Here is a 27,457-nt window from a genome sequence, read left to right on the forward strand (position 1 = left end):
AGAGGGATGAGAAGTTAATTCGGCTCGCTGGTGCTCTTTGGAAGAAAAAAAAAAAATTGAACCCAGATTTCCAAAATAACATTCCTACCACCCAAGTTTGCCTTTTCCAGCCCTTGATGTGTCTTAGACTGGGGGTGGTCTCAAAGACCAGAGAGATGCCACATCCCATGGAGGTTCTTTGCAGAAACTACAATGGAATTACTGATGTGATAAAGAATTCCAGTGTGCCCGTGATTGCTGAAAGCAATTTGTAGGGATATTTGCTCTGTAAACACTACACTAAAGGCCTTCAATAGAATAGGCTACATACAGTAGGAAAGAACATACAGAAAAGCTTCAAAGTCACTTCTAAAACTTATTCCTGACCAATCAGCCTCCTAAAAAAGATATAATATGTAAGTTTTCATCTTTTTAACTATCAGCTGCAGATTTTCTAGCACCTTCGATTTTCTAGCACCTTCTATTTTCTTTTCTCCCCCCTAAACATAACAACAAAACACCTGCCATGTTAAAAACACAAAGCAAAGCAAGGTTTCTCATATAAAAAAAGTCACTTGGCTGATCTAAATTTTAGTATATGTGCTGCCGAAGCGAGCACTAGTTGGCTGATCTAAAAAATTTTAAATATGATGGGTAAGATGTGGAGAGACTTCTCATGATATCAACCAAATACAGCTTACTCCTCTTTCTTGAATTACCCGTACAGTCTTTAGGGGAAAGGGAAAAATTAAAATCCAAATTTTTAACACGGTCATCCTTTTATTTCCCATGCCATGTTATACAGACTTGCCTTGTTGTTGTTTTTTCCTAAGGGTAAGTTCTGAAATCACGAACAGAAGGTAACTGCTGTTCAGCTGCATTCTGTATTTACTAACAGTCTCTGGAACTTTTCCAGCATTCCACATTATTACAACTCCCAAGCACACCTCACAGAACTATGTAACCCTAGTCTGGGTGTGAGAAAGGAAAAAATGATGCAATTAGTCCATCCTGTGTATAAACCTGCATTAGGCACAGCTCAGTTTTGAAAAGTACTATGTCATTTTTCTAGGGAGAGTTTTAAAAAGGGGTAGGAGGATACGGGGCAAAAAGGACTATGGAAAATCCTTCTTTGGTTCCCACTTACAGAAGAGCAGAGAGGAACGTAGTTGTGTTCAGTGAAAATCACACTTTCTGTAAGTTTTAGTGCTACAGAGTGCCCAGGTTACAGCCATATATTGAATTTTTTGAAGCTGAGTAAAATTTGGTACAAGGTTTAAAACACAAGCCAAAGAACTGTTGGTTGCTAAATAATTAGAACAACAAAAACAGAATGGTCACATTTTTCAATTCCTTCCTCTCCTTCCAGCTAACTCACTTTTAAACATCCAGTGTTGGGAGGGAGAGAAATTTGTCCAAATCTGGAGCTGTATTTGAAGTTAGAACAAAGATTTCTGCCCTAGCACCATTGGAATGGCACCTCACCTCCACAAAAGGTGGCTATGTGGGCAACTACATACATGTAGAATATTGCTGAAAACCAGGAAATGGAACCAAAATATCCTTTAAACCATCGAATATCACAAAGTCCTTAATTCCAACAACATACGCTTTGCTCGAGAAACAAAAAAAAGGCAAACCACCCTCACAGTTCATTTACTCCAACTTTATATACCTTTACATACTTTGCTTCTTAGCCCTTAGCAGATTTAAAATAGATAAAGAAAAGTCTGTGGGCAGGGAATTAAAATGGCAATGAGGGAGGTAAACTATAAAAATAAGCATTCCACAGCATGGAAGACTGTGTTGAAAGCACCCTGTAGTAAATAGGGACGGATGAGTAACATCCAGCATACTTTGGTTAAGATGGCAGTAAATAAGTATACTTGTAAACAGTCCCATGCATGGTGGTTAAAAATAACCCCAAAAAATAGCTCTTGGGGCACCTGGGTGGCTCAGCGGTTAAGCATCTGTCTTTGGCTCAGGGCATGATCCTGGGGTCCCGGGATTGAGTGCCGCATCAGGCTCCCTGCAGGGAGCCTGCATCTCCCTCTGCCTGTGTCTCTGCCTCTCTGGGAATAAATAAAATCTTTTAAAAAAAAATGGCACCTTTTTTTTTTAAGATTTTATTTATTTATTCATGAGAGACACAGAGAGAGAGGCAGACACAGGCAGAGGGAAGCAGGCTTCCTGCGGGGAGCCCGATGTGGGACTCAATCCCAGGACCCCGGGATCACGCTCTGAGCCAAAGGCAGACGCTCAACCACTGAGCCACCCAGGCGCCCCTAAATGGCACTTTATAAAGTAATCTGGTAAAACAGAAAACAGTGCCCACTTTGTGGGGGTTTGCTACAGGAAAAAGGGGTCAGAAGTCTCCTGCCATGCAAACCCCTCTTGCCCTTCCAAAACGAAACTTGCCTTTAACCAGATGAAACTGACAGTAATGGTTTTTCATTCCATTTTTAAAAGAGGGCAAGAAAAATTCTTTTTTGCAAGTTAAAGTTGACAAGCTGAATAAGATGCAAAGAACAATCAGTCAGGCAGAGGATAAGGGATTTTTTCCCCGTGCAACTTGCTTCATCAACTGTATCAGAACACCTGACGCTGGCTTACTTCTCTGAGGAGCTTTCTCTGTCTATTCACGCCAGGAATGCTTTGTCTACGAGACTCCACCCTTCTTTGAGAGACTGTAGAATCTGCAGCTCTCCAAATCCAGTTCTTTTTGCCGTCAGTGTCTACACCCATGGTGATGTGCGTCCTGGAATGTCACAGCTAATCACAGCGAGGAAGCAAAACAGGGGAGGGTCCTGCGAGTGTCAGAACACTAAGAAGACAGTAATTTTTAAAGCAGATACAATGATGGAGGCATTCTGCTAAGAATTATCTCCAACGGCCCTATGAGATGGCTATTCCTGACTCCCCCTTTTTGAGACTAGGGCACCAAGGCTGGAGAGGTTATGACCCTGCCCAAGATCACACAGCTACTAATGCCACTAGCTGACCCTGGGCTCTTACTCAATGAACCATGCTAAAAAGGCCCAGAAAGGAGATAGGAAACAACCTGGTGATATAAAAATCATCATGAAAATAGCCAACATTTTATAAGGAAGGCTTCCACATGCCATCTGCAGTCTATCTATGCTCACCCAGAGTGGACTCTATTCCAATATGGTGGAAATGGTCCTGAGTCCTAGGATGGTCTATCCAGAGGGCATGGCAGCAGGATCGGGGTCCTGGCTCCGTCACTGCATCCCATTCCTCCTCCTCCCCCCCTTCCAAACCCAGTGCCTCTTACCTAGACAACTTTGCTTCTACAGTTTCAGTCTGCACTGCAGAGAGGGATAATCCTAGCCCATCCCATACCACCCCTTCAAAAACCACTTTGAAAAACACAATCACAGGAGCAAACGAAGAGATTTTTCCAGCCTGTTCATATGACTCACTCATCAAAACAAAAGAAACTCGCTGAAGGTAAACATACCTCCAACTTGCTTCACCCTCCTCTGGGATGTGCACCCCGAAGGGACGGAGCTGATCGAGACAGGGGGCTCTTCACCAGAGGCTGTGGCAAGTGACCTCCCTTAGCAAAGTTTTCCACACCTCCCTCTCCCGTTTCCTTCCTGCCTGTGCCTGAGTTCCCTCAACTCCCCTCACATGTCCAGGGCTTTCGGATGGGAGGACTCACCCATGTCACTTCCTATCCAAACATATGCGGCGGCCACGCCTCTCTGCCAACTCTCTCTCCAAGTGGGTCGGTGTGCACCCAGCGCCCAGCTGCCCTGGCTACATCGCCACGTTCCTTGGTTGCTCCAGCCCCACCGGTGAACCTTGTCCAGATGTGGAGTGATTTCCCTGCACGGGCCACCCTCAGGCCATATAACCACAGCTCAGAGGCCGCCTCACTTTCTGCGATTGTACTATGGGGTGGTAACAGTGCCCACCCCGCAGAGCTGCTGGACTGCACCCGTTAGCAATACATCAAGTCCTGGCCCAGTGCCTGGCACACGGTGAGCGCTAGTCATCTGTCCACAGTCACTGTCCTTATTGTTCCTGTCATTGAATACTGCAGGAAACCCAAGGAAACGCAGACTGCCAAGTGTCACAAGAGTAAGAACTGCTTTCCAATAAGCCAATGGTTATCGAAGTTTTAAAGGTAAGGCTATTTATCACAAGGAGACAAACCGTGAATGCAAAACCAGCAACTGCAGGTCTCGCTGACTGGGAACCATGACAGAATGCTGCCCAGTGGGTTCCAGAATAGAGTGACCACTTCAGTGAGAAGGAATACAACCAAGAGGGTTCTAAAATGTTACAATGCAATCACTTCTCCAGAGCCAAGAAGTTGAATCAGAGGGGAGAAAAGAATGGAAACAGGTATGAACTAGTGTCAGCTGTAACAGAGTTGCATAATCCCAACTGATGTAACCCAACGTTAATTACAAATGGGAGAAAACAAAGCTTCTAAACAGAGATGGTCATGCTACAGGTTGGCATCTACATAATAGGTAGACGACATGCACACATGCACACACACGCACAGAAAGCCCATCCTAACCGTCCTTTCTGCTCTCTGTCCCCTATTAGACACACACACACACAACCTACTTGTAAAAACGTTAACATTGTACTAAGCAGCTCTCAGGGACATTGCAAAGAAAAGGCACCTGCTTCGAGCACAGTAACTTTACTGTTACAAAAACAAGTGGTTAGCACACTGACATTCCTATTACCACTAGTGACCTCAAAACTGAAAATGGGCTCAGCTGACTGCATCAGTGCTGAGGAAGCCTGTGCCTCTGGAGACAAGATGCTATCTGCAGGGATGGCTCTCCCCCTGGGTGGGGGACAGGAGGGCAACTGTCTAGGGCTTCAGTTCTCAGGTTGGACTCTTAGCTCTTAAAGACTGAGAAACTTAAATATGTACAATTTCTAACAAATTCAGATCTGATAAATACCTTAAATACTATAGAGTAAACCTAATTCAAGAGGCTCCCTTGGGACGCCTGGATGGCTCAGCGGTTTAGCGCCTGCCTTTGGCCCAGGGTGATCCTGGAGACCCGGGATCGAGTCCCACACATCAGGCTTCCTGCATGGGCCTGCTTCTCCCTCTGCCTGTGTCTCTTCCTCTTTCTCTCTGTCTCTCATAAATAAAATCTTAATTTAAAAAAAAAAAAAAAAGAAGAGGCTCCCTTTGCTCTACTGATTTATATGTATGTTTCAGAATGTTAAGGATTTCAACTCTCCCTGGAAATAAACCTTGTCTACTGAAATCTTTGTATATCAGCAAAAATTTCCTGGGAAAAGAAAGGCAAATTTCCTGGGAAAAGAAAGGCAAATCTATCCTTCAACTAGATTGTGCGAGGCCAGGAACCAACAACGCTTTCTACAGCTTTTAGAACCTCAAATCCCTCTGCACTATAATTAGCACATACTCTAACTCAGCAATGCCACTTTGAGGAAATAAAAGCAATGGATCTTAAGGATTATTTACAAGGATGGTGCAGTAAACGTCATTTGTAGTAGATGGTGGGAGACTAAATACAACCTGAATATCTATAATAGAGTTATGTACAAATGAACTCTGGCATAGCCACCTTATTTAGGGTGTTATGCAGTTATTAAAAATTAGTTAAATCTGAATCTATGAACTCAGAGCAACACCCATCGAAAATTCTATAACCACTGGCTTGTTGGAAAAGTTACAGGGTAATACATAAGGCGGAAACAGCAACGCTAGTCATCTTGTGTTTATGCTTACACAAGGCTGGAGTAAGGGGTGGGACATGTCCATCCTCAGAGGGATAAAAGGGGAAACAGAACATCTACTTTGTCTTCATAATCTTTGGAGTATTAATGTGTTAAACAAACAAAAAACCCAATATTTTAAATATTGCCTCTTCTGGGGTACATGGATGGCTCAGTCAATTAAATGTCTGCCTTTGGCTCAAGTCCTGATCTCAGGGTCCTGGGATTGAGCCCTCATTGGGCTCCCTGCTCAGTTGGGGAGTCAGCTGCTTCTTCTCCCTCTGTTCCTCCCTCTGCTCATGCTCTTTTGCTCTCTCAAGTAAAGAAAATCTTTAAAAATAAATAAATAAATGCTGTCTCTCCGAAATACTAGATATAAAAAAAAAATGGGGAGAAGTCTTCCTTCAGGGGTATTATTCTATCAGCCACCATTTACCATGTCAGCTATAATATCATCTGAGTGATTACCATGTATCAGAATTGAGCTAGTCTTTCATATGCACTGACTGTATCATCTGACCCTCACAATCCCAGCTTACAGATAAGGAAACTGAGACTACATAACCTGGCCAAAATTCCAAAGCTAGCAGGTGGCAGAGACTGGCTCCAAAGCTCAGTCTTTACTATTGAAAGACTATTTATTGGGATCCCTGGGTGGCGCAGCGGTTTGGCGCCTGCCTTTGGCCCAGGGTGCGATCCTGGAGACCCAGGATTGAGTCCCACATCGGGCTCCCGGTGCATGGAGCCTGCTTGTCCCTCTGCCTGTGTCTCTGCCTCTCTCTCTCTGTGTGACTATCATAAAAAAAAAAAAAAAAAAAAAAAGAAAGACTATTTACTATTGATTACATGTGCAGTAAGATGCACATTGACCATATATGCCCCTTTCACACATAACAATACTTGGAACACAATCTCATTAACCACATAGCTTTTAGCACCATATAAATCATACCTTGACTACTTAGGAGCAAAAGCAAAACTGAAAAAAATCACTTGGGCTCAAGCATTCCTTTTCACAATTGGAATTAAAACCACTTAAATCCTGGGATTTCGATGAGTTTTCATTCTATTGGGCCTAGACAGGCCTTTCCTTTTCTACTTTAACTAAAAATTGTAATATCTTTAATCCTTCCTGATGATCAATTCACTATAAAAAATTGAATATTATAGAAAACTGTGAGAGAAAAACAAAAATTGCCCCAATGTCACCACTCAAAGAGGATCAATTTCTAAGTTTTGCATACTTTATTCCATTCTTGTAAAAAAGTATATCTTAAATTTGTTGACATAGTTGGGATCGTACTTCATCATCTGATACCTTTCATTCTTTCTGATTACTATCTATTTTCCTATATTACTGTTTTTGAAAAACTTACTGAACGTAAGTTCAGTAAGTAAAACTGACTTTTCAAAAGCAAGTTTAAACTGTTGCATAATATTCTACAGTGCAGATCAACATTTATTTGTTGAAATGTTACATCGGTTTTGATGTTTTGCTATTGCTCAAAACAATTTGCCTATACCTCTGATTCTTTCTCTAGGGTAGATTGTTTTAAGATTTTAATTTATTTATTTGTTTGTTAGAGAGAGAGAGAGAAAGAGAGGAGAGAGAGAGAGAATGAGCAGGGAGAGGGGCAGACAGAGAACCAGATTCCCGGCAGAGCAGGGAAGTTTGAAGCAGGGCTAGATCCCAATCCTGGAGGAGATCATGACTTGAGCAGAAGGTAGCCTCTTAACCAGGTGAGCCACCCAGGTGCCCATTTAGGGCAGATTCTTAAGGAAGAGAGTTAAATCAAAAGCTGTATGTTTTTAGAAGTTTCTTATTGCATATTCCTCAACTGATTCCCAAAGGACTGTCAAATGCAGATAAATTGCTATGATTTCCATTTCTTTACCTGCAAGATGATTGAAATAATAGTGTTTTCTCAAGTACTTCAATGGGAAGCTGCATAATGTGGGACAAGAGGAGTTCAAACTTGGAGACAAAAGTACCTAAGATCAGGTTACAGCTTTCTTTTTTCTTTTTGGGTTACCTTAAGCATGGCTCCTCACCAAGGTTTTAGGAAAGGAAAATATCAACCCAAAGAGGATATATCAAAGTCCTAATGTGAGAGTAGGTCTGGGCAACAGACTGTCTCTCCAAAGCCAGCCTGCAATAAATAGGGGATCCCTTCTCTCATTAGCTACAGAGCTAGGTCACAGTACCACAACTTCAGAAGCAGCAGCTCTGATGACAGCTTTTGAGAAACACAATGTAGTGTCCTCCATCAAGTGGTAACTATGGAAATCACTTGGCCTGTACATCAAATGACTGTACTTCCTTATATGTATATATCATTTCCTCAAAAACTATTATTCACTCAGCACAGACTACTGATTGTGGGAAATCCCAAAGAACAAGTAAAGACACCCTCTCTGCCTACCAAGTAGTAGGAAATGCTAGGTAAGGATAAAAACAGAACAGCACATAGGCTGGGCAGCTGGGAAGAGATGAGCCTAGACATAGGCAAGGATGAGCAAGAAACAAGGAGTGGGTGAAAATGCACACCAACCACCCAGAGACTGCCCTCTGGTTCAGGATAATCTATAAAAGGCAGAAGAGCAGATGGCAAAGGCAAATGGCTCAAGAAATAAAAAGAAGAGCATCCAGTGTGGACAGATTTTTACTGAAGATTATGTTGAAGCTCATTTTATTCTATATAAGTACAGTATTTGAAGCCAAAGCAATGGGGAGCCCGAGCAAATTCAGCACAAGGCAAGAATAAAAATTAAAATATTCTATTAAAAAAAAATTAAAAAAAAATTCTATTCATCTTACTAGTACGTGTGGTTTTTGTTTTGTTTTGTTTTTTTAACTGTTCCATTGAAGCCAACACTGGAGCCATAGTAATGGTCCTCAAGAGCACGGAGCATGTAAGTCAGACTGGTAAACGAGGATTCTGATCTAGCAATTAGAACAGGCAAGTAGTGAAGACTGAAGATTTCATTCTACTACCTGTGCTTGGACCTTCTCAAAGGAGATTGAAGTAATTTGGAAAAATAAAAAGTAATGGCAGGGACTCACTTCTCTACCAAGTTAGAACTTTTAGAAACACATCACAGAGGGGCACTTAGGTGGGTCAGTCAGTTGAGCATCCAACTCTTGGTTTTGGCCCAGGTCATGATCTCAGGGTGATGAGATCAACCCCCATGTTGGGCCCAATGCTCAGCACAGAATCTGTTTGAGATTCTCGGTCTCTGCCTCTCCCCCTGCTCATACACGCTCTAATAAATAAATAAAATCTATTAAAAAAAAAAGAAAGAAACACAGCAAAGCAAAATTATTCAAGACAGCTCATTCTAGTAACAATCCTTCAACCATAGTGAAATTTCTTCTTTGTAAAATATACTGAAATCTCCACTAATAATTTTATCTATTTCCTCCTTGAAGTCTTTCACCCTGAAAAGGGCAACTGGGAACCAACATTTCCATATCATGTTTTCATATATTTAACACTCTTATTACAACACTTACCACCTCAGATTCTCCAACATAAATATTCCTACCTTGCTTGCCTTCTCTTTTGAGGTACGAGTTCATTGCCCTATAATCATCTCTGTGGTTCCTCATTTACTCTTAAGCCTTCTCGTTTTCTCTTCGTTGCAGAACTAAAATGAGGCAAGTTATCTTTACAACCTAATTCATGGAGATGGCCTTACTATGCAACAGAAAACAAAGAACACATATGTTGGATTTGCCCATGAAATTGTCACTTAAACAAAAAGATCTCTCATTGAAGAAGACGCCAAAAGAAAATCTAACCATGCTCTCATTTGTGTCAGATAATGAAGAATGTGACAAAGAAAAAAGAAAGTACCAAGTGGGTCTGGAATATCTAGGCTTAACCCCTTGCTCTGTCTGGTTAGTTGCATCCAGTCGATAATTAGAAAGTTAGAGCTGGAAGTTGGGAGATAACCAGGTTTAAGTGACAAAACAAAAATGTTTCCCCAATTGAAAAATCACTTCAAATCGTGAAGGGGAACACGGCACAAATGCTACAAGCTTCATGTTTGATGAAACAAGGGAGATTTCAGAAACCCCACACTAAAGAAGTACAAATACAGAAAGGGAAAGCCTGGGAGAGTAAGCTAGACAGGCTGTCTGGAAGCCTAACTTTGAGAGGCACAAGGTACCAGTTGTCGGTTTTTGTTTTGTGAGGTGGGTACATCGTTTTGTTTTTGTGAAGTGTGTAGGTTGTCAGTAGGGAAGGATTTTAAAGTAGGGGGATTGTTTAATGTCTTTATAAGGACATGTTACTCCTCCCAGTCCAGATGGCACAGGAAGTCAGAGGGCTCCAGGAGGAAAGAAAGCAGGGGGTGGGGTGAAACACTCTGACAAGACCGGCTCACATGGAAAGTTGTGTAAGAGGAGTTCCTTAAAGCAGTTGGAGGTGTGTGGGAAGGCTTAGTCAGATGTTGAAAGAAAACCAAGCAAATGCAAAGGTGAAGGATTTACAACAAACTCAAGAAAAAACCAAAATATGTTCAAGAAAGAAAACCCCCCCCAAAAAAAAAGAAAAAAAAAGAAAACCCAATCTAAACACCACACTTGGCTAAGCTGTAAACATTGACTTGCCTATTTATGCTGAACAGAAAGGACTAAACTGAATCTAACCAGAGTATCAGTGCGACGATTCTGGAATAATGGTGGCAAGGAAGATGATGTATAAAATGAGCTGAAGTCCTTCCCTGCTGCTGCTACTGCCACCACCATCCTCCTGGCTAACATTACAGAGGACTCACCATCTTTTATATTTGTCCTACTGAGCATTTGTAAGCGGGCCTTGTGTCTCTCCCAGGGAGTCTTACCACAAAACAAAAGACATCATGAAGCCTCCCAGATTGAGGAAAGAGGGAGATTTCTCTAGCAAGGAAAGCCCCCTTTGAATGCCCTGCTGTCAGCCTTTGGAATTCCTTCAGCAAGAGAAGGGAAGCATCCCGCCCAACGTCAGGAAGTCTATGGTAACTGCCAGAAGTAAGTCCTCATTAGAAAAGAATAGATGAATAAGGAAGAGCCAGTGGACACTGAGCTGGGGTGAGTGGACCTGAAGAGAAATCTAAAATACCTGACCTAGACCTCCCCACCCCCACCACCAAAATCATACAGACGGCCCATCTCAATGCAAGCAAAGACAGCTTTGTACTGAGCCTAAACCTGTGAAGAGCTAGGGCTGAAGACATTCTTTCTTTCTTTTTTTTTTTTTTTTTTTTTTATGTACGTGATGATGCCCTGAGCGCAGACATCCATAGATGCTGGCACTATTAAGAATGGTATTACTGAGAGTGTGTCAACGTTATGGTCACTATGTGTCCGTGACCAAAGCCATGCCCTAATTTTACCAGAAATTATAGTTAGCATTTCTGGAGTATTTCCTCCATACTAAACTCTGTACATATATTATTTCTAGTATTCACACCATCAACCCTATGGAAGGCATTATACCCATTTTACAGATGAGTCAACTCTGTAGCTTACAGAGTTTACCTCACCTAAGACAACATACCAGCTAGTGATGGAATTCATAGTCTCAGTTAGGTTATATAGTCTCCCATCTTCCCTAACATCTTAAAGGAGGATTTGTTATGACTTCCCTACAGAGTCTGGAGGGTTACAGGGAAGTCAATCCCTGCCAATGGAAATCTAACTTAGAGCTTGTGACCTACTGATAGTGTTGTGTAGTAGTTTACTATGTTTGAAAAAAAATACTCGAGTGCCCAGGGTTAGGACAATGGGCATGAAGTTGCTAGATGACCCCTGGGTCAGAAGAAAAAGCAAGAACTGAGATTAGACGGAGTGGAAAGGGAGGTGTCCCAGTCTTCACCCAACATGTGCCTGGTGTTTATTCTAAATGCCAGGTCTGGCATTTACCCTATTACTCCCCTTCTGTGTCAAAAACAAAAACAACGTCCCATAGATCCTCATTCCTCCCCAAAGTGAACGAAGGCCAATGTTGATACTGTAGTGCTATAAAATAATAAAATAAATAAATAAAATAAAATAAAATAAAATAAAATAAAATAAAATAAAATAAAATAAACTGGAATGTAGGAAAGGTCTCAGATATTTACATGACAAACTGGCATAACCCAAGCTTTAACTATGGCACTTCTCAGGAAATCTGGAAAAGCTGACCCACTGTCAGGCAGAGGCACCAAGCGTTTACCTATTCGTATTAATTTGTACACTCTGGTCAAATTCTCCAAAGCATCTTTTCATTCTACCAACAGAATAATAAATACCAGATAAACATGTGAGGTGATGAATGTGTGGATTAACTAGACTGGCGGGGGGGTGACTCTTTTCACAATAGATATGTATTTCATATCATGACATTCACTTTACATATCTTACAATTTTATTTTATTTTTTTAAAAAGATTTTATCTATTTATTCATGAGAGACACAGAGAGAAAGAGAGAGAGGGGCAGAGACACAGGCAGAGGGAGAAGCAGGCTCCATGCAGGGAGGCAGATATGGGACTCGATCCCGGGACTCCAGGATCACTCCCTCGGCCAAAGGCAGGCGCTAAACAGCTGAGCCACCCAGAGATCCCCTATCTTACAATTTTGTATGCACCTCTACTCCAAAAAAGCTGAAAATTTTTTAAAAATTAATAGAATAAATACCAGAAAAAAAATAACACCCTGATATGCTTTTCTCCTTTCATTGGTAAGTGCAGATGCGACCACAAACCATGCGGCACATGCTCCTCACAAGCCAGTTCCAGTATGAAAACGAATTCAGGGCAAGTCACCCATTTGTGGACAGTTCACGTAGGACGAGAGAAAGGAAAGGAAGGAGGGGAGGCAGGGAACAACTTACTGACGGCCTCAGAAACTAGCCAGGCTGGAATTAGGAGAGTGAATCCGAGATTATTCAATCCATTGTAAGAGCAACAAGGGAAAAGAGCTTAACCAACCTATGCTTTGCAAATAATGTGTGAAAGAGTCTGAAAGCGGGAAGCCTGGGTGGCTCGGTGGCGGTTGAGCGCCTGCCTTCGCCCAGGGTGTGATCCTGGAGTCCTGGAATCAAGTCCCGCATCGGGCTCCCTGCATGGAGCCTGCTTCTCCCTCGGCCTGTGTCTCTGCCTCTCTCATGAATAAATAAATAAAATATTTTTAAAAAAGAGAGAGAGAGGGAGTCTGAAATCATCTTGTGGCAAGGTAACAAGCTCACAGCGACTTCAAGAGAAGGCAGCCGGCTGGAGGGAGGCCGTCTCTAACAGTCTGGGAAAGAGGAGGCAGATGCTGGCAGTAGGGTCTCTAGGCCGCAGAGCTGGATGCATCTGAGGGAGGGGCAAAGCGTGACGGGAAGGCTTCCCTGCCCTCCCACGGCACAGCTCCCACAGCCCCGTCAGGGTAACCGGGCCGCACGGACACGGCACGGACCTGGGACCTAACGTCCATGCCCTAACATGCCGCCGTACCCACCCAGCGCAAAGGCCTGGCCCTTTCCATCTGATGCTAACCAAGGACACAGGCGGAGGAACCAATAGCTCTAGGTACACCAGCCGGTGCACACACCAGCCTTCTAAGCAGAAGAGCCTTTCCACCCAAACTTGAATTTTGTGCTGACCCCAAGCAATCCTACTTATGGGCCAAGAAAAGTAAGCTAAAGTCGAATTGGTTTACCCTTGTTAGATTAAGATTGTATTTCAGGACAATGGCCTAATGCACTTTTTTAAAGGAAATTCATTGCGGCGGATATTTATCCGTGCCAGGCACCAGGCTAGGCAGTAGGGATAAAACTATTTAAGAGAAACCCAGCTGTGCTGTCCTCACACCATAAGATACCTTAAGTGTCTCTAAAACAACTGTGTGCACAGGCGCAGCAAGGCACTGAAGTCTAAGCAGGGCGGTCTTATTGCTGAGCATATATAAAAAAAAAAAATCACCGAGTAACACACTGGCACAAGTCTTCTTTCTGAACGATGTCTGCCTTCCTTAAACTATCAAACACCAGAACATTGAGGAAAACCACCACCTTGCACTCATTCAACTCGTTTCTTCTGAGCAATTACCAAGTGTCAGACACTGCAGATACAATATGGTTCTTGTCTTCAGAGGTTCACGAACTAATGAGGATGAATTCTTAAGAATTAGAGGGCAAATGGCATACTCCGGAAAGAGGTTTGACAGCTGTGTTTAAAAAGTTTTTTATTTTTTGCAAAACTGACACAAAGTAGTATTATTGCCTCTTTCGCCTTACAAATGTCCATATAACAAGCATGAAATGTCAGAATGGGCTCTTGACCTCTCTGCTGTGTTGAAATGCATTTCATTGAAATGAGCTTGCTGCCACTTCTCAAAACATGAAATTCACTCTACCCTTCCACTGCGGCACTCAAAGACATCAGAATTTTCCCTATTTTATGCTGTGGCTAAAGCAGCTCCTAGAGATTAAGTAAAATAGTATGAGGAAGATCCTATTAGATCTGTTCCTGGTCTACCTAAATAATGAGGAGGAAGAGGATGCTGACAATGACAATGCTGATTAATAACTGCATCGTTTTTTTTTTAAAGATTTTATTTATTTATTCACGAGAGACACAGAGAAATGGGCAGAGGGAGAAGCAGGGAGCCGGATGCGGGACTCGATCCCAGGACCCCCAGATCACGACCTGAGCCCAAGGCAGACGTTCAACCACTGAGTCACCCAGGTGCCCCAATAACTGTATCTTCAATGCACTGAGCATTTAGTATGCATCAAGCAGTGTGATTTTTAACAGCCCTACGAGACAGGCATTTATTTATCCCCATTGTACAGATAAGGAAACAGGACTGAAGAGATCTGGCTCAAGAACACAAAGCCAGGACATGGCAAAGCCAAGCCCAACCACTTACCCATCGTACCATGGCCTCCCTCAGCCACCCTTGCCTCACTGCACCAAATACCTGCAGCGGTGGCATTTCTACCCTCCATGCCTTTCAGTACTATTCCCTCTGGGAGGCCCTACTTTCCAGTCTGCGTCCAGTTGTCTCCTGCTTGTCTTTCAGAACTCACTTGGAGTCACCTTTCCAGGAAACCTCTCTTGGTGCCCCCTCTTAAAGTCTGATGCCTCCTGTCTGGATGGGCTCCACCCTGGGCATGGACCCCCTCCCTCACAGCGCTCTCCCACTGCATCACTCAGACATGAGCTGCTCAAGGCCACGGGCCATTTCACGTCCAGCTCTGCAGCTCCACAGCCCAGTGAGAGAACATTTACGCATAGCGGGCATCAAAAGAACTGTGTTGGTTGGTGGAACAAATGAAGGCGGAAAGTGAATTGAGACTACGGGGCTCATTCCAGGATGGTCTCTAAAACTAGAAATACCTGAGTTCAAGTCTTGACTCCATTTCTCACCAATCTGACCAATTTACTTACCTTTCTAAGCCTCAGTGTCTCATCTATAAAATGAAGGCTGTCAAGGAGCACCTAGCACAAGAGGCTGTTCTCAGGGTTTTGATTTAGCAACTTAGCTCAGTAAGTGGCACACAGTATGTGCTCAATAAATGTCAGCTATTAGTAGTAAAGTACAGTAAAAACCCAGCCCTCTAATAACAAAGAACTTTATCCCCAATGGTCTGCTTTACTCTCCCCTCCAACCTCAAGGCTGTGAACAGATATAAAGTCACTCTTCTCATGATGTGGCTGGGAGGTAGAAAGTTCATTTCCACAACCAATCCACATCCCTTCCATACCTAAACATTTAAAGATCATTTAGGTTGGGGCACCTGGGTAGCTCAGTTGGTTGGGCGGTCAGCTCTTGGTTTCAACTCAGATCATGGTCTCAGTGTCCTGGGACTGGGCCCTGCGTCCGGTTCCCAGCTCAGGGCAAAGACTACTTGTTCTTCTGTCCCTCCCCCTGCTCATCCTTTTCTCTCACAAATAATAAAATCTTTTTAAAAATAAGTCATTTAGGTTTTTCCATAAAAATGGAAAACCTTGAGGCAGCCCGGGTGGCTTAGCGGTTTAGTGCCGCCTTCAGCCTGGGGCCTGATTCTGGAGACCCGGGATCGAGTCCCACCCCACGTCGGGCTTCCTGCATGAAGCCTGCTTCTCCCTCTGCCTGTGTCTCTGCCTCTCTCTTTCTCTGTGTCTCTCATGAATAAATAAATAAAATCTTTTTTTTAAAGGAAAACCTTGAATTTAACCTTGAATTTAACCTTCCCTTCTAAACATTTCCGTGGTAACTGATAACCTAGCTCAGAATACAGTTGCTTGTATAACATTTGCCTTTGACAAAGCACTATTAGTAATAGTATCACGTGCATCACGACGCCATGATTTAAAACCCTAGTCATTTTATGCCATAGTCATCAAAATATCCCTGGTCATAAATTAGACAACAGAAGTGTTTCCCATTTTGTATATATACACGACAGCACCATGAAAAATGTCAGAATTCATAGTTCTATTTATGCTACTTTGAAAAATACAATTTACTTCATATGGTTTTATTCCATATTCAGTGGCTTAGGCATGATTTGTTTTTAAAATTACATTTTCTTAAAAAAATTACATTTTCTTTAACAGGTTTTTAAAATCTAAAGATCTCATTGTAATAATTATGTAGAACTAAGAATGGTCCAGAAAAACTCTAAAATCAAGCCTCACCTGACATGCTTTCATGGTGTTGCAATGTCATATTATTTCATAGATAAAACTACAACGTAAGAGCCCTGCAGAGGCCGCAGAGTGCCAATGCTGCTGGAATATCCCAATTTTTATTCAACAGTCTTGATAAAAGCACAGCTGTGCCCCCCTCCAGGCTTATAATGAAAACTTTGGAATTTATAAAGTTGGTTTTTTTTTAATTTTTAAAAATATTTTTTTTATTTATTCATGAAAGACACACAGAGAGAGGCAGAGACACAGGCAGAGGGAGAAGCATGCTCCATGCAGGAATCCTGACATGGGACTCGATCTGGGATTCCCTAGGATCACGCCCTGGGCCGAAGGCAGACGCCAAACCGCTGAGCCACCCAGGGATTCCCATAAAGTTGGTTTTGGAAGGGGGCTATAGATGGAAGTGGGGGGCACAAGGATTTCCCCCAGAGTTAAGCTCATCTGTGTAACAGACCACAGCAAACATCCACCTTTTCCCTTTCATGTTTCATTTTTCTTTTATGTCTCGCCCTCTAAAAAAGAATCATTTACTACACTAGCACCTAGTCTAAAAACTCAGAACATTAAACCAGAACTTGACCTTTTCTACATAATTTTAATCTATTCAGAGGCACAGTGGAATCAATGAAGATGATACAAGCTCATATGCTGGCCCACACCGGACACACTTTATATTCATATAGGGTCACCTATACAGGACCAAAAGCTCCTCAAATCGGAAATAGGGGCAGAATGATTACACCAGGAGGATCTTTTACAGAACGTAGTCCTGTTGGCATCTATTGGAGGAAACAACAATTTCTCAACTTGAGTGGTACTTAATTTCCATAGAGACAATGAGGTAAATTGTTGGGACAGCCCACTGGTGTCTGCTCCCCCCATCCCTAGTGTCTCTCCTTCCTTCCCTTACACATGATGTCAGTGGTCCTGTCAGCCCTCCTAATGGCCTAGCACCCCCCAACATCACGGAGGTTAGAGATTCCTGCTATACAGACATATGCTTTAATGCTTTCTGGCCAAAACAGGAGCGAGCCCTGGATACACTTCTCTTTACCCACTGAGTTAAATGACTTAAAGTGCATGCTCTGTTGTGTGTCATTCTTAGATAACCATAACAAGCTAGAGCTTCTTTTTTTTTTTTCTTCTGAAAGTGGAAAGAAAAGATGCTAAGAAACTGCCCATACAGCAGAAATTCTTCTATGAGCGAAGCAGAGAGAACCAAAGCTAACAAACTACTCAGGAGTCAAAGGAAGTATGGCCCCCCATGACATTTCCAATGCCAAGAGTCACCCCTGTGTTACTGAATGGAAGAGCGGGAATGAGGGAGGGGGTTCTGCTCCTGGACAAGATTCAAGTAAAAGAGGGAGGAAAGTCTAAGTAGCAACGCTGACCACAAGTCATCTTCACTGCAAGTGAACTTAAGGCAGAGATGCCTGCAAGATGTGGGATTCCTCTTGTTTGACTCATGAAACTAAACAAGTCTTGGAGATGACATTGTCATTCTCCTTGGATCAAGCAGCAACCATCTGAGACTTGGGACCAGCCACTGTGCTGAGGTGTATTCTCTTCTTAGCCTCATCCTGGAAGGGGATGGGGACACATCCACTTACGCCCTAAGGTGATGTCTGAAGACATCATAATAGTTAAGAGCTTGAGGTCTGAAGTGAGTGTTGTAAACTTGGAATACTAGGCTTGAGTTTCAGCTAACTGTAAAATCTTGGGCAAACTATTTAGCTTCTCTGAGCCTCAGTTTCTTCACCTATAAGATGAAAATAAGAAAAGCCCTTGAATGATATGGGTTTGAACTGCACAGGTCCACCTCCATGGAGTTTTTATAATACAATACTGTAGATGTATTTCCTCTTCCTTAGGATTTCCTTAACCTTTTTTCTTTTTTTTTAAAGAGTTTATTAATTTATTCATGAGAGACACACAGAGGGAGGCAGAGACATAGGCATAGGAAGAAGCAGGCTCCCTGCAAGGAGCCCAATGTGGGACTCGATCCCAGTACCCAGGGATCATGACTTGAGCCAAAAGCAGGTGCTCAACCACTGAGCTACCCAGGTGACCCAACCTTTTCTTTTCTCTAGAATCTCACTATGAGAATGCTGTATCGAATACACATAACATACAAACTATGCGTTAATAGGCTGCTTATGTTATCACAAAGGCTTCTGGTCAAGAGTAGGCTATGAATAGTTAAGTTTAGGGGCAGTCAGAAGTCAGATGTGTATTTTCAACTGTGTGTCGGGGGAGGAGGTCAACCACATGGCCCAGGGGTCAACTGTAATAGTCACTACCCATCACAGGGTTATGGGTAGGATTAAATGAGGTCATGCATGTAAAGCAGTTACCAAAGTATCTGGCCACAATGAAATACCTAATAAGTTATTTATTATTATAGCTATCACAATTAGAAGAAAGGTGCTAAAAGAAAGAAAAAACCTCAAGAAATAAAAAGATTTGAAAGGGTATACAACAAGCTAAAATTAATCCGATACCTTCTGAAAAACAAACTAGAGGTGAGGAATAAGAATTGAATGGTCAAAAGAATCTGCAGTACCTCCAGGGAGTCCAAATAAGAAATAATGTGCCATTAATCCACTCCAGGAAAAAAAAAAAATGCATCTGCAGTTGGCAAATTGAGATGGGGCAGAGAAAAAAAAAAAAAAAAAAACAACCCTTTTGAAATAGTCACCATTTGCTATTTTAATATATTTTTCACACCCACAGATAAGCAACACTTCATGTTTCTTTTCTAAACACAAAAATAAAATGCTCCTGGCATTCTTGGTCCTGAGCTTATAATGTACTCAGTAACTTTCCATTTTACTTTTGTGCTCACAGATTGAGAAAAGTACTTCAGTTCTTAACAAAAATATTTACGCTCTGAAGTATTTATTGCTCCTGCATAACGAGATCCCCGGTGTACAGATGAGAAAGGTATCCAAGAGGAAATGTGGAATAATAGCAGGCAAAGTGTTCTAGAGCAGAAGGTCAAACCACGGAACATACTTTATAACTGTAACAGGATAGGGCTGGAAACACAGGAGGCTCAGGCCAGCCCAGCCCCTCACTGCAAGGAATTCTTCTCCAGGCACACTAACCGCACGCATGACCAACACCAACAGGCTGGAGCCCCTCGGGGAAAATGAGTTACTATTACTCACCCAGCTCCCCAAACTTCAAATAGATTAGCAAAGCATTGGTTTTCTGTTTCTTTCCTTTTTTTTTTTTTTTTAAGCAAACATTACAGATAAAAGCAGAACTGGCCTGCTGACACCTGTACATCCTCTGTGACACCCCCGACCCCAATCCCAAGTCCTGGGACCAGGAAATACTATTTGGAAACAAAAACAAAAACAAAAAAAACCTAAATGAATGCTGGAGAAAGATTTGTAAATCCTCAAGAAAAAAAAAATTACCTGGAAAATTTAAGTTTCCATCATTCAATTTTTTTCCATCATTCAATTTTAACTTGATTTATTATTGGACAGAATTGCTCTGTTCAGTCATAAAAATCCTATTCAAAAATATGCCAATTTCCATGATTAAACTGCAGAGGGAAAGGAACAGACTTCACCCATTCAGTCAACCTAGCTGAGTCTAAATGCAAGAAAACAAAATTATAAAAGTGCCACAAGTAAATACATTATAAATGTGAAACTATGGAAGTCTTTCCTAAGATCTCAAACTCTGAAGCCATATTAGATTTTGTTACATAATTTAAAAGTGCTGTCTGGCTAAAGATGATGTACAGCAGGTGACAAGATAACTACCTGGGAGAAAAATCTTGCAACATATGTAACACACAAAAATTAGTATCAAAGGAATGCTAATAACCAATAAGAAACTAGAAAAACTGACCATTTATAGCTGAAAGAAATAGAGCTAAGAAGCATATGAAGACATTCAACCTCACCATCAGGAAAAAATAAATTAAACATGCAGAAGAGGAATTTTAAAAGAGAAATTTTAAAAAAATTTCTCAAGCTGCAAAAAAAACACCAAAAATTAGAGACTGATGATTTTCAGTGCTGACGATACAGAAGTGTTATTTATTGGAATATACATGGTAAGACTTTTTAAAGGGAAATCTGGCATTACCTGTAAAAACTTAAGTGTGTATGACCTTTCACCAGTATTCTCACTTCTAGGAATCTGCCCACAAGATTCTACATGCATCTATTGAAAGAAAAAAATGTTCAGGGCGTCTGGGTGGCTCAGTTGGTTAAGCATCTGCCTTTGGCTCAGGTTATGATCCCAGGGTCCTGGGATAGAGCCCCACGTCATTGGGCTCCCTGCTCAGTGGGAAGCCTGCTTCTCCTTCTCCCTCTGCCGTTCCCCCTGCTTGTGCTCTATGGCATGTGCTCTCTCCATTAAATAAATAAAATCTTTTTAAAAAATTTACAGAAACATTCATCTCAGCATTATTTATAATAGGGAAAACTGAATACATTAGAATGTTGTATGGAACATGGTGCAAATGCTTAGGAGACTTAGGACTGGTACATAAGAAGGGCCTGACTATGCATGTCTGAACAGCAAAAGCAAGTTCAGCATCATGCATGGTATAGTTTTGCCTTTAATTTGTTTTCAAAAACTTTCTTTACATTTCAAATTACCTATGTACATGCAAAGGAAAAGTTCTGGAAGGGTATATCCTAAACAGGAGCTGCAGGGGTGAAAAGGGAAAATATAAAACCATGTCAGGGGCGCCTGGGTGGCTCAGTTAAGTCACTGACTTCTTGGTTTTCATTCTGGTTAATCTCAGGGTCACGGGATGGAGCCCCACATTGGGCTCTGCGCTCCGTAGGTACAAAGTCTGCTTAAGATTCTCTCTCTCTCCCTTCCCCTCTGCCCTTCCTTCTGCTTTCTCTCTCAAATAAATAAATCTTTAAAAACAGCGGGGAGCCTGCTTCTCTCCCTCTGCTGCTGTGTGCTCTCTGTCAAATAAATAAATATTTTTAAAAAAATAAATACGCATATTTTCAAATTCTCAAACTCAAGATTTCAAAGTCCATACTCCACAAGGTACTCCTTTATATGGCTGGTGGTGTAACTCCCATGGCAAACAATTTGGCAATTATCTATTTAAATTACAAATGACTTTGACTCAGCAATTCCACTTCTAGAAATTTATCCTAAGACTCATACATGTGTGAAAAATTCTTTGAAATTGCAAAATCTGGAAACAACCTAAAAAGTCCATCACAGAAGACAGCCTAAATTATGGTGTGTCCAAATAAGGGAAAAATGAATCAAGGGGTCCTTTAAACACTGAAATGAATGGCTTCCAGGATGAGAGACAATTTGTGGTACACAACAGGAGCGGGGCAGTGTGCTAGCGGTGTGGGAAAAGGGGGACGGGGAGATGTATGTATGTTTATATGTATACAACATACCTCTGGAAGACCATATTAAAAACTATGACCTCTAGGAGGGGAACTGAGACCAGGAAACAGAGCGGAATAAAGACTTTTTACTGCATCACCTTTTATATTTTTAAGATTTTGCCTTATTTTTTTCACCCATTCGAACAAAAATAAATATAACTTAGAGTTTAAATATAATACATTTATCTCTTTCCTCTAAGGAAAACTTCAACACCAATACTTTATACAGCAAAATTAGCCCTTTATGTGAACTCAGAAAGTCTGCCAAAATCCAAGTAACTGCAACATTTAAAGGGCTGATCTCTCAAACTCTCTGTAACGTTGTTATACTATTTCCAACTGAAGTTTAAATTTTCTAAACGTGCCTATGAGACCATTCCGAAAAAGAAAGTAATACTCCATTTTGTTTGATGTCTCTGAACACAGAAACACTCTTCATGTTACAGGAAACTCAACTTCAAACGCCATTACATTTCCTACAGGAACTCTTGCTCCTGGTGACACTTCTGGACCAGGCACTTGAGGAGGGGAAAGGGCACACAGTACTACCTGTGTTTCTGCCAGCAACTCGTGTGTGATACTCTCTCATTCTAAGCCATGAACTAAAATTCCAGTTTATGGCACTTTGGCTTTATACTTCATTCTAACACATAATGAGGATGTGCTCAAGACCAAGAGTTCTCAGCAGAACATTCTCCCAAACAAGTAACACAAACCCACACGTGTTCATGTTGTTGACCTCTCTGTGGCAATTAGGAAAGATACCTGAAAAGTGATCTTAGCGGCCTGGGACAAGAGATGGATCCGGGTCCCAGATTCCTAATTAGGAGGAGCCATACCCAGTTCCTGCCCAAGTCTTCCTGTTCCTAGCCAAGTCTTCAATCTCTGTGACAACCCCAAGTCAATTTAAATGTTGTTTAAACCCCTTCCCCCAACTTCCCAGACTCCTCCACAGGACCTGGCTTCACCTTTCCTGAGTGCTGTCTACATGAGAGGCTTCTTATAAATCAGTGCCACCCTTTGAGCAACACAAGGAAGTCACCAATACCCTCCCCTGGGAATCAGTAAACAACAACTCTTTTTTGGTTCCTGATACAAGAGGTTCTAAGACCACCGGATTAACTGGATAAGGTGCAGAAATCTGGAGAACAACAACGTTCTAAGGTGTCAGAATCAATGAGCAGACAGAAAGAAATGTTCAATCATCGAGTCTCACCAGATTTCAATGACTACGTGAACCTTAGCTAACCCAGAAGGGGATAAGGGGATAATTTGTTACAGCCTATGTATGGTATTCATGAGAAAGACTAAAAGAAACTTGAAGCCAACAGAGACCTACTCCGGAATTATGTCTGTGGAGCCTGTGGTGTCTCAGGTCCCTGAATCAATAACAGGAGGAAAACACAGACCCATTCTGGAGGATGGTTGTGCGACACTACAGCAAAGATTAAAAAAGACGCCTGGGAGGTGGTAATCATTCATCACTGTTAAAACACACTCACCATGCTCCAGAGTAAGTCTGAGGTAACTAGGGATGCCTGGGTGGCTGAGTGGTTGAGCGTCTGCCTTTGGCTCAGGTGTGACCCCAGGGTCCCGGGATCGAATCTCGCATCGGACTCCTTGCAGGGAGCCTGCTTCTCCCTCTGCCTGTGTCTCTACCTCTCTCTCTGTGTCTCTCATGAATGAATAAAATTAAACAAAAAAAAAAAAGTTTGAGGTAACTAAATAAAGACGAAAATATATTCTGATTGATACACTGTGCAAGTTCAAGTCAATACCAAAATTCAAGGGAAAATATGGCAAATAGTGAAATGCAACAGGCAGAATGAGGCAAAAATGCTAAGCTCCTCTATTAATACTTTAGTAATATTACATGGTGATTATAATAACATTATAGTTCCAGAAGCCATATGAGAGCTGGCAAAACACAGAAAACTTCATCAATGAAAACATAGTAAGAATCCTATGCACAAGCAGCTATCAACTCTTTAAGAGGTGACCCTATGCCTACTGGTTGAACTGCTACCCAGCACTGTACCAGGAACATAGCAAGAGTTCAATAAATAGCTGCTAAGGAAATGAATTGGGACCACCAGGTGGACATAGAGGAAAACTAACTGAAATCCATTTTTTCATGCCATATACATGATTCCAAGAGTGATTGTGAAAATTTTTTATGGTGGTAGTGAAGAGCTTGGACTTTAGAGAGAGAGAGATGTGGGTTCAATCCAGTTCTGCCCCTTACTAGCCTAGCAAGTGATGTGCATTTGTGTGTGTTTGTGTGTGATGTGCATTTTTTCAGGCCTGTTTTCCCAGGTGCAATACACGTCTCATTTTCCTGAAATCCAGCTCACTCGGTGGCAAGGTTCAACCATGAAAAACAGATGCAAATAGTGCCCAACACGTCGTAATCCCTGAAAAGTATATGTAATATTAAACATTTCTATAATGTATTTTTTTAAGATTTTATTTATTTATTCATGAAAGACACAGAGGGAGAGGCAGAGACACAGGCAGAGGGAGAAGCAGGCTCCCCACAAGGAGACTGATGTGGGACTTGATTCTGGATCCCAGGATCAGGACCTCAGCCAAAGGCAGACGCTCAACCACTAAGCCATCCAGACGTCCCAACCTTTCTATAATTTAAAAGCTAAGTTAAAATAACAGACATTGTTATTTAAGCACTGGGGCAAACATAGCATCTGTCAAGGAACTGAAAAGAAATTATCAAAAAAAAAAAAAAAAGGCAGAGTGATTTGATCATGCAAAATAGTTCCCTAATAAAACATAGCATGGTAATGTCAGAAATAACAATATCACAGAAACTATCCATGTGGAAAATACAAATGAAACCACGCCATTGTTCTCACAGCAGCTATTTGTATAGGGTATAACCAGATTTCCTTCAAAGTTTTTTAACAGGACAGAAACATAGGAAGTTGTGAAAATTTGCAATTTTAAAAGCTAATCGGAGTAGATTATTGAGCATCAACAGCAGCAGCCTACCCCAACAAAAGCAGACGAAATAGCTCAAAAGAAAATTCCAACCAAAAGGACAAAATCCAAGTAAGGGAGGGATTCTGAGCTTTAAATTCAAACTGTGAAAATAACACTGTTAATTTATATTTGGAGACACACGTCACTGAGAGTAAAACTGAAGCACAACTTCGTTAAAAGCAAGTAATGACACCAATAAAATGGCAAGCCCTGTACGGTGTTTACTATGACAGGCACTATCTCAAGTACTCTATTAAGACCTAACTTGTTCAATCTTCAAAATAATCTCCAGTGACATAATAGAAACGTGTGTTTGGCTAAACGCGTGTTGACTCTGTGGTTGGGGTGGGGAAAGACATTCCGGATCTGGTCTTGGACACAGCTCAGTAATCGGCAGGCCTGCACCTTATTCACACATAGACATAAGCTGATCGGCAGCTGCCTCTTCCATTCTTATCTCCAGTATGCAGGTGTGTATTTGCAGGACAAGATCAACTTTAAACAAACAAACAAACAAAAAAGAGTGTAAGAAACAGAAAAATCAAAACCAGCACTCCAATGTCACTTCACATCTCTCAGTTCAGGACTGTCCCATCTCTGAAAAGTGAAGAGCAGCACATTAATAAGCAGTCTTGTTTTTTTTTTTAATTTTTTTTTAAGATTTTATTTGTTTATTCATGAGAGACACACAGAGGCAGAGACACAGGCAGAGGGAGAAGCAGACTCCCTTCGGGGAGACTGATGCAGGACTTGATCCCAGGACCCTGGGATCATACCCTGAGCCAAAGGCAGATGCTCAACCACTGAGCCACCCAGGTGCCCAATATGCAATCTTGTCATCCCACTTTTGCAGTGGTCGCCTGTGAGCAACCAGGCAGGGCAAGGAGGGAAAAATCACACAACGTGTTCAGCTGCCGGAAGAGCACGGCCTAATGTCAACAATTATTGGGAGTCGTTGTCTTTTATCTGCATATAAAATATTTCCATCTGTTCAGCAGCAAACATACCTGACTTCCCTTCCTCCAATAATGTTTGCCTCCTTTTTACGCATTTACTTTAGCTCACGGGTGTGAGTCTCTGAGCTTTCATAGTAAGGACATGTTTCCTCGGCCTGTAATCATTTTGATCTCAGAGCTTTCTTGTTACTGACAGGTGTGAGATATAGCTGGGAACCTGGTACCTTCCCCAAACTGCCGGATCAGGAGACTGGCAAGATACGGCCAGTGATGTCGCCATGTCCCAGTTCCTCCCCACGTTATGGGACGTGGGAAAGCCAACCCAAGACTAAAGAAAAGTCTTCCAACATAGATTACAAATGTAAAGTAATTGCCTCTGCCTCCCCCTGATCCCCAGCCCTGAGAAGACCTTCACACTGCACCCCAGGAGCCATAAAACAGAGGAAGAGGTGACCTCAGTCAATCACCATTTAGCCAAACAGGGAACCGTTATCACTGCTGCATGCAAGCATCCAGCCCAGCCCCTAGCAATGGGTTGCTGCCCCAAACATCCCATTACTGAGAACTAGCTACTCATCAGGAGCTTCTTCCCTAGTCCTTAGAGCAAAGTGCTGCAAGTCTGTTCTTCTCAATGCACCCAAACTGCCTCCTGCCCTCCATCACCTTCCCATAGAGGCCATATCCAGCTTGAAGCAAGCAAACAGGGAACAGGCACCACAGAAACAGGACCTTTAGGACCAGAAAGTCCACAGATTGAAGTCCCAGCCCCATCTGTTAATGTAAAGGGTAGAAACCCATCAGCCATGGAATAGTACTCAGACACTTTCACTAAATGACAGATTTCCAAGGTACCATTCCACCTTGGTGAGTAGGAAACTATGGTGGAGGAGTCATGGTCCCTGCCGAGGCCAAACTCAATCACAGACAGACGCCCAAGGGAAACAGGTAAAGCACACCCCAGGAGGAGGGTCAAGTCTGCAATTCGGGGAATCTTCCTGTAGGAGGTAAGGTACGTACTGAATCGGAAGGACTAGGATTAGGAAATTAGGATTACCTAGGATTAGGAATAAAGTAGCTACAGTAGAGTCAGGAAGAGGTTTTGGCAATTATGGCAGATAGAGGGTGAAGGAGAATGAGGCTCTTAGGTTGACTCAAGTGCTTGGTTTAACTCTTACACCATCTCCAAAGTAAGAAACATAGAAGAAAGGAACAAGCTTGAGGAGAAAGCCAATGAATTCTGTTTGTGCCATTCTGAGTTTAAGATCTCTGCAGTCAATCTCCATGGGTAATCTAGTAGGCAGCTGGAATGTGGGGGCCCCAAAGAGAGAGGGATATGAGTTACAGAGGAGCTTAGAGTAGAAGTCTTGGATATGCCTGTGAAAATAGATGCCAGACCACACATACATTCAACAGGTGATCAGTGGAGGAGAATCTTCAAAGGACAGTGACAAAGAATACCCAGGGTAGGAGAAGGAACATCTAGGAGACCCAAGAAGGTAATGCTTCAAAGAGGAGGCTGTATTCAATGTTGAATTTCAAAGGAAAGTCAAACAAGATAGAGGCTGAGAAATACATCATTATGAGATGTCTGGTCCCTTGGCAAACGTAGTATCCAGGGAGAGATGGTGCCATCAGCCAAGAACATGGAGCCCAAGCCCGAACATGAGATGCAGTCAACCCTCAGAAACTGCCTCAAATGCCTTAGCTACCAAGCAAAGAGACCAGTCTTTTTTTG

At 42.1% G+C, this 27,457-nt stretch overlaps 1 protein-coding gene across 2 annotated transcripts in view; it reads right to left on the reverse strand.

The window, feature by feature from the left end:
• Nucleotides 1-27,457, reverse strand: part of PTPN14 (protein tyrosine phosphatase non-receptor type 14) — a 180,548-nt gene that overhangs the window by 116,110 nt on the left and 36,981 nt on the right. Inside the window, exon 1 of one of the 2 annotated variants that reach the window (XM_038542138.1) lies at nucleotides 3,461-3,598. The exons of the other annotated variant lie outside the window; for it this stretch is intronic. The gene's annotated coding sequence lies outside the window, so the exon portion shown is untranslated. Of the gene's footprint in view, nucleotides 1-3,460; nucleotides 3,599-27,457 lie in introns of those variants that run through there. 2 annotated transcript variants of the gene reach the window in all.

The sequence above is a fragment of the Canis lupus genome, chromosome 7 (genome assembly GCF_011100685.1).
Source record: "Canis lupus familiaris isolate Mischka breed German Shepherd chromosome 7, alternate assembly UU_Cfam_GSD_1.0, whole genome shotgun sequence".
NCBI lineage: Eukaryota > Metazoa > Chordata > Mammalia > Carnivora > Canidae > Canis > Canis lupus.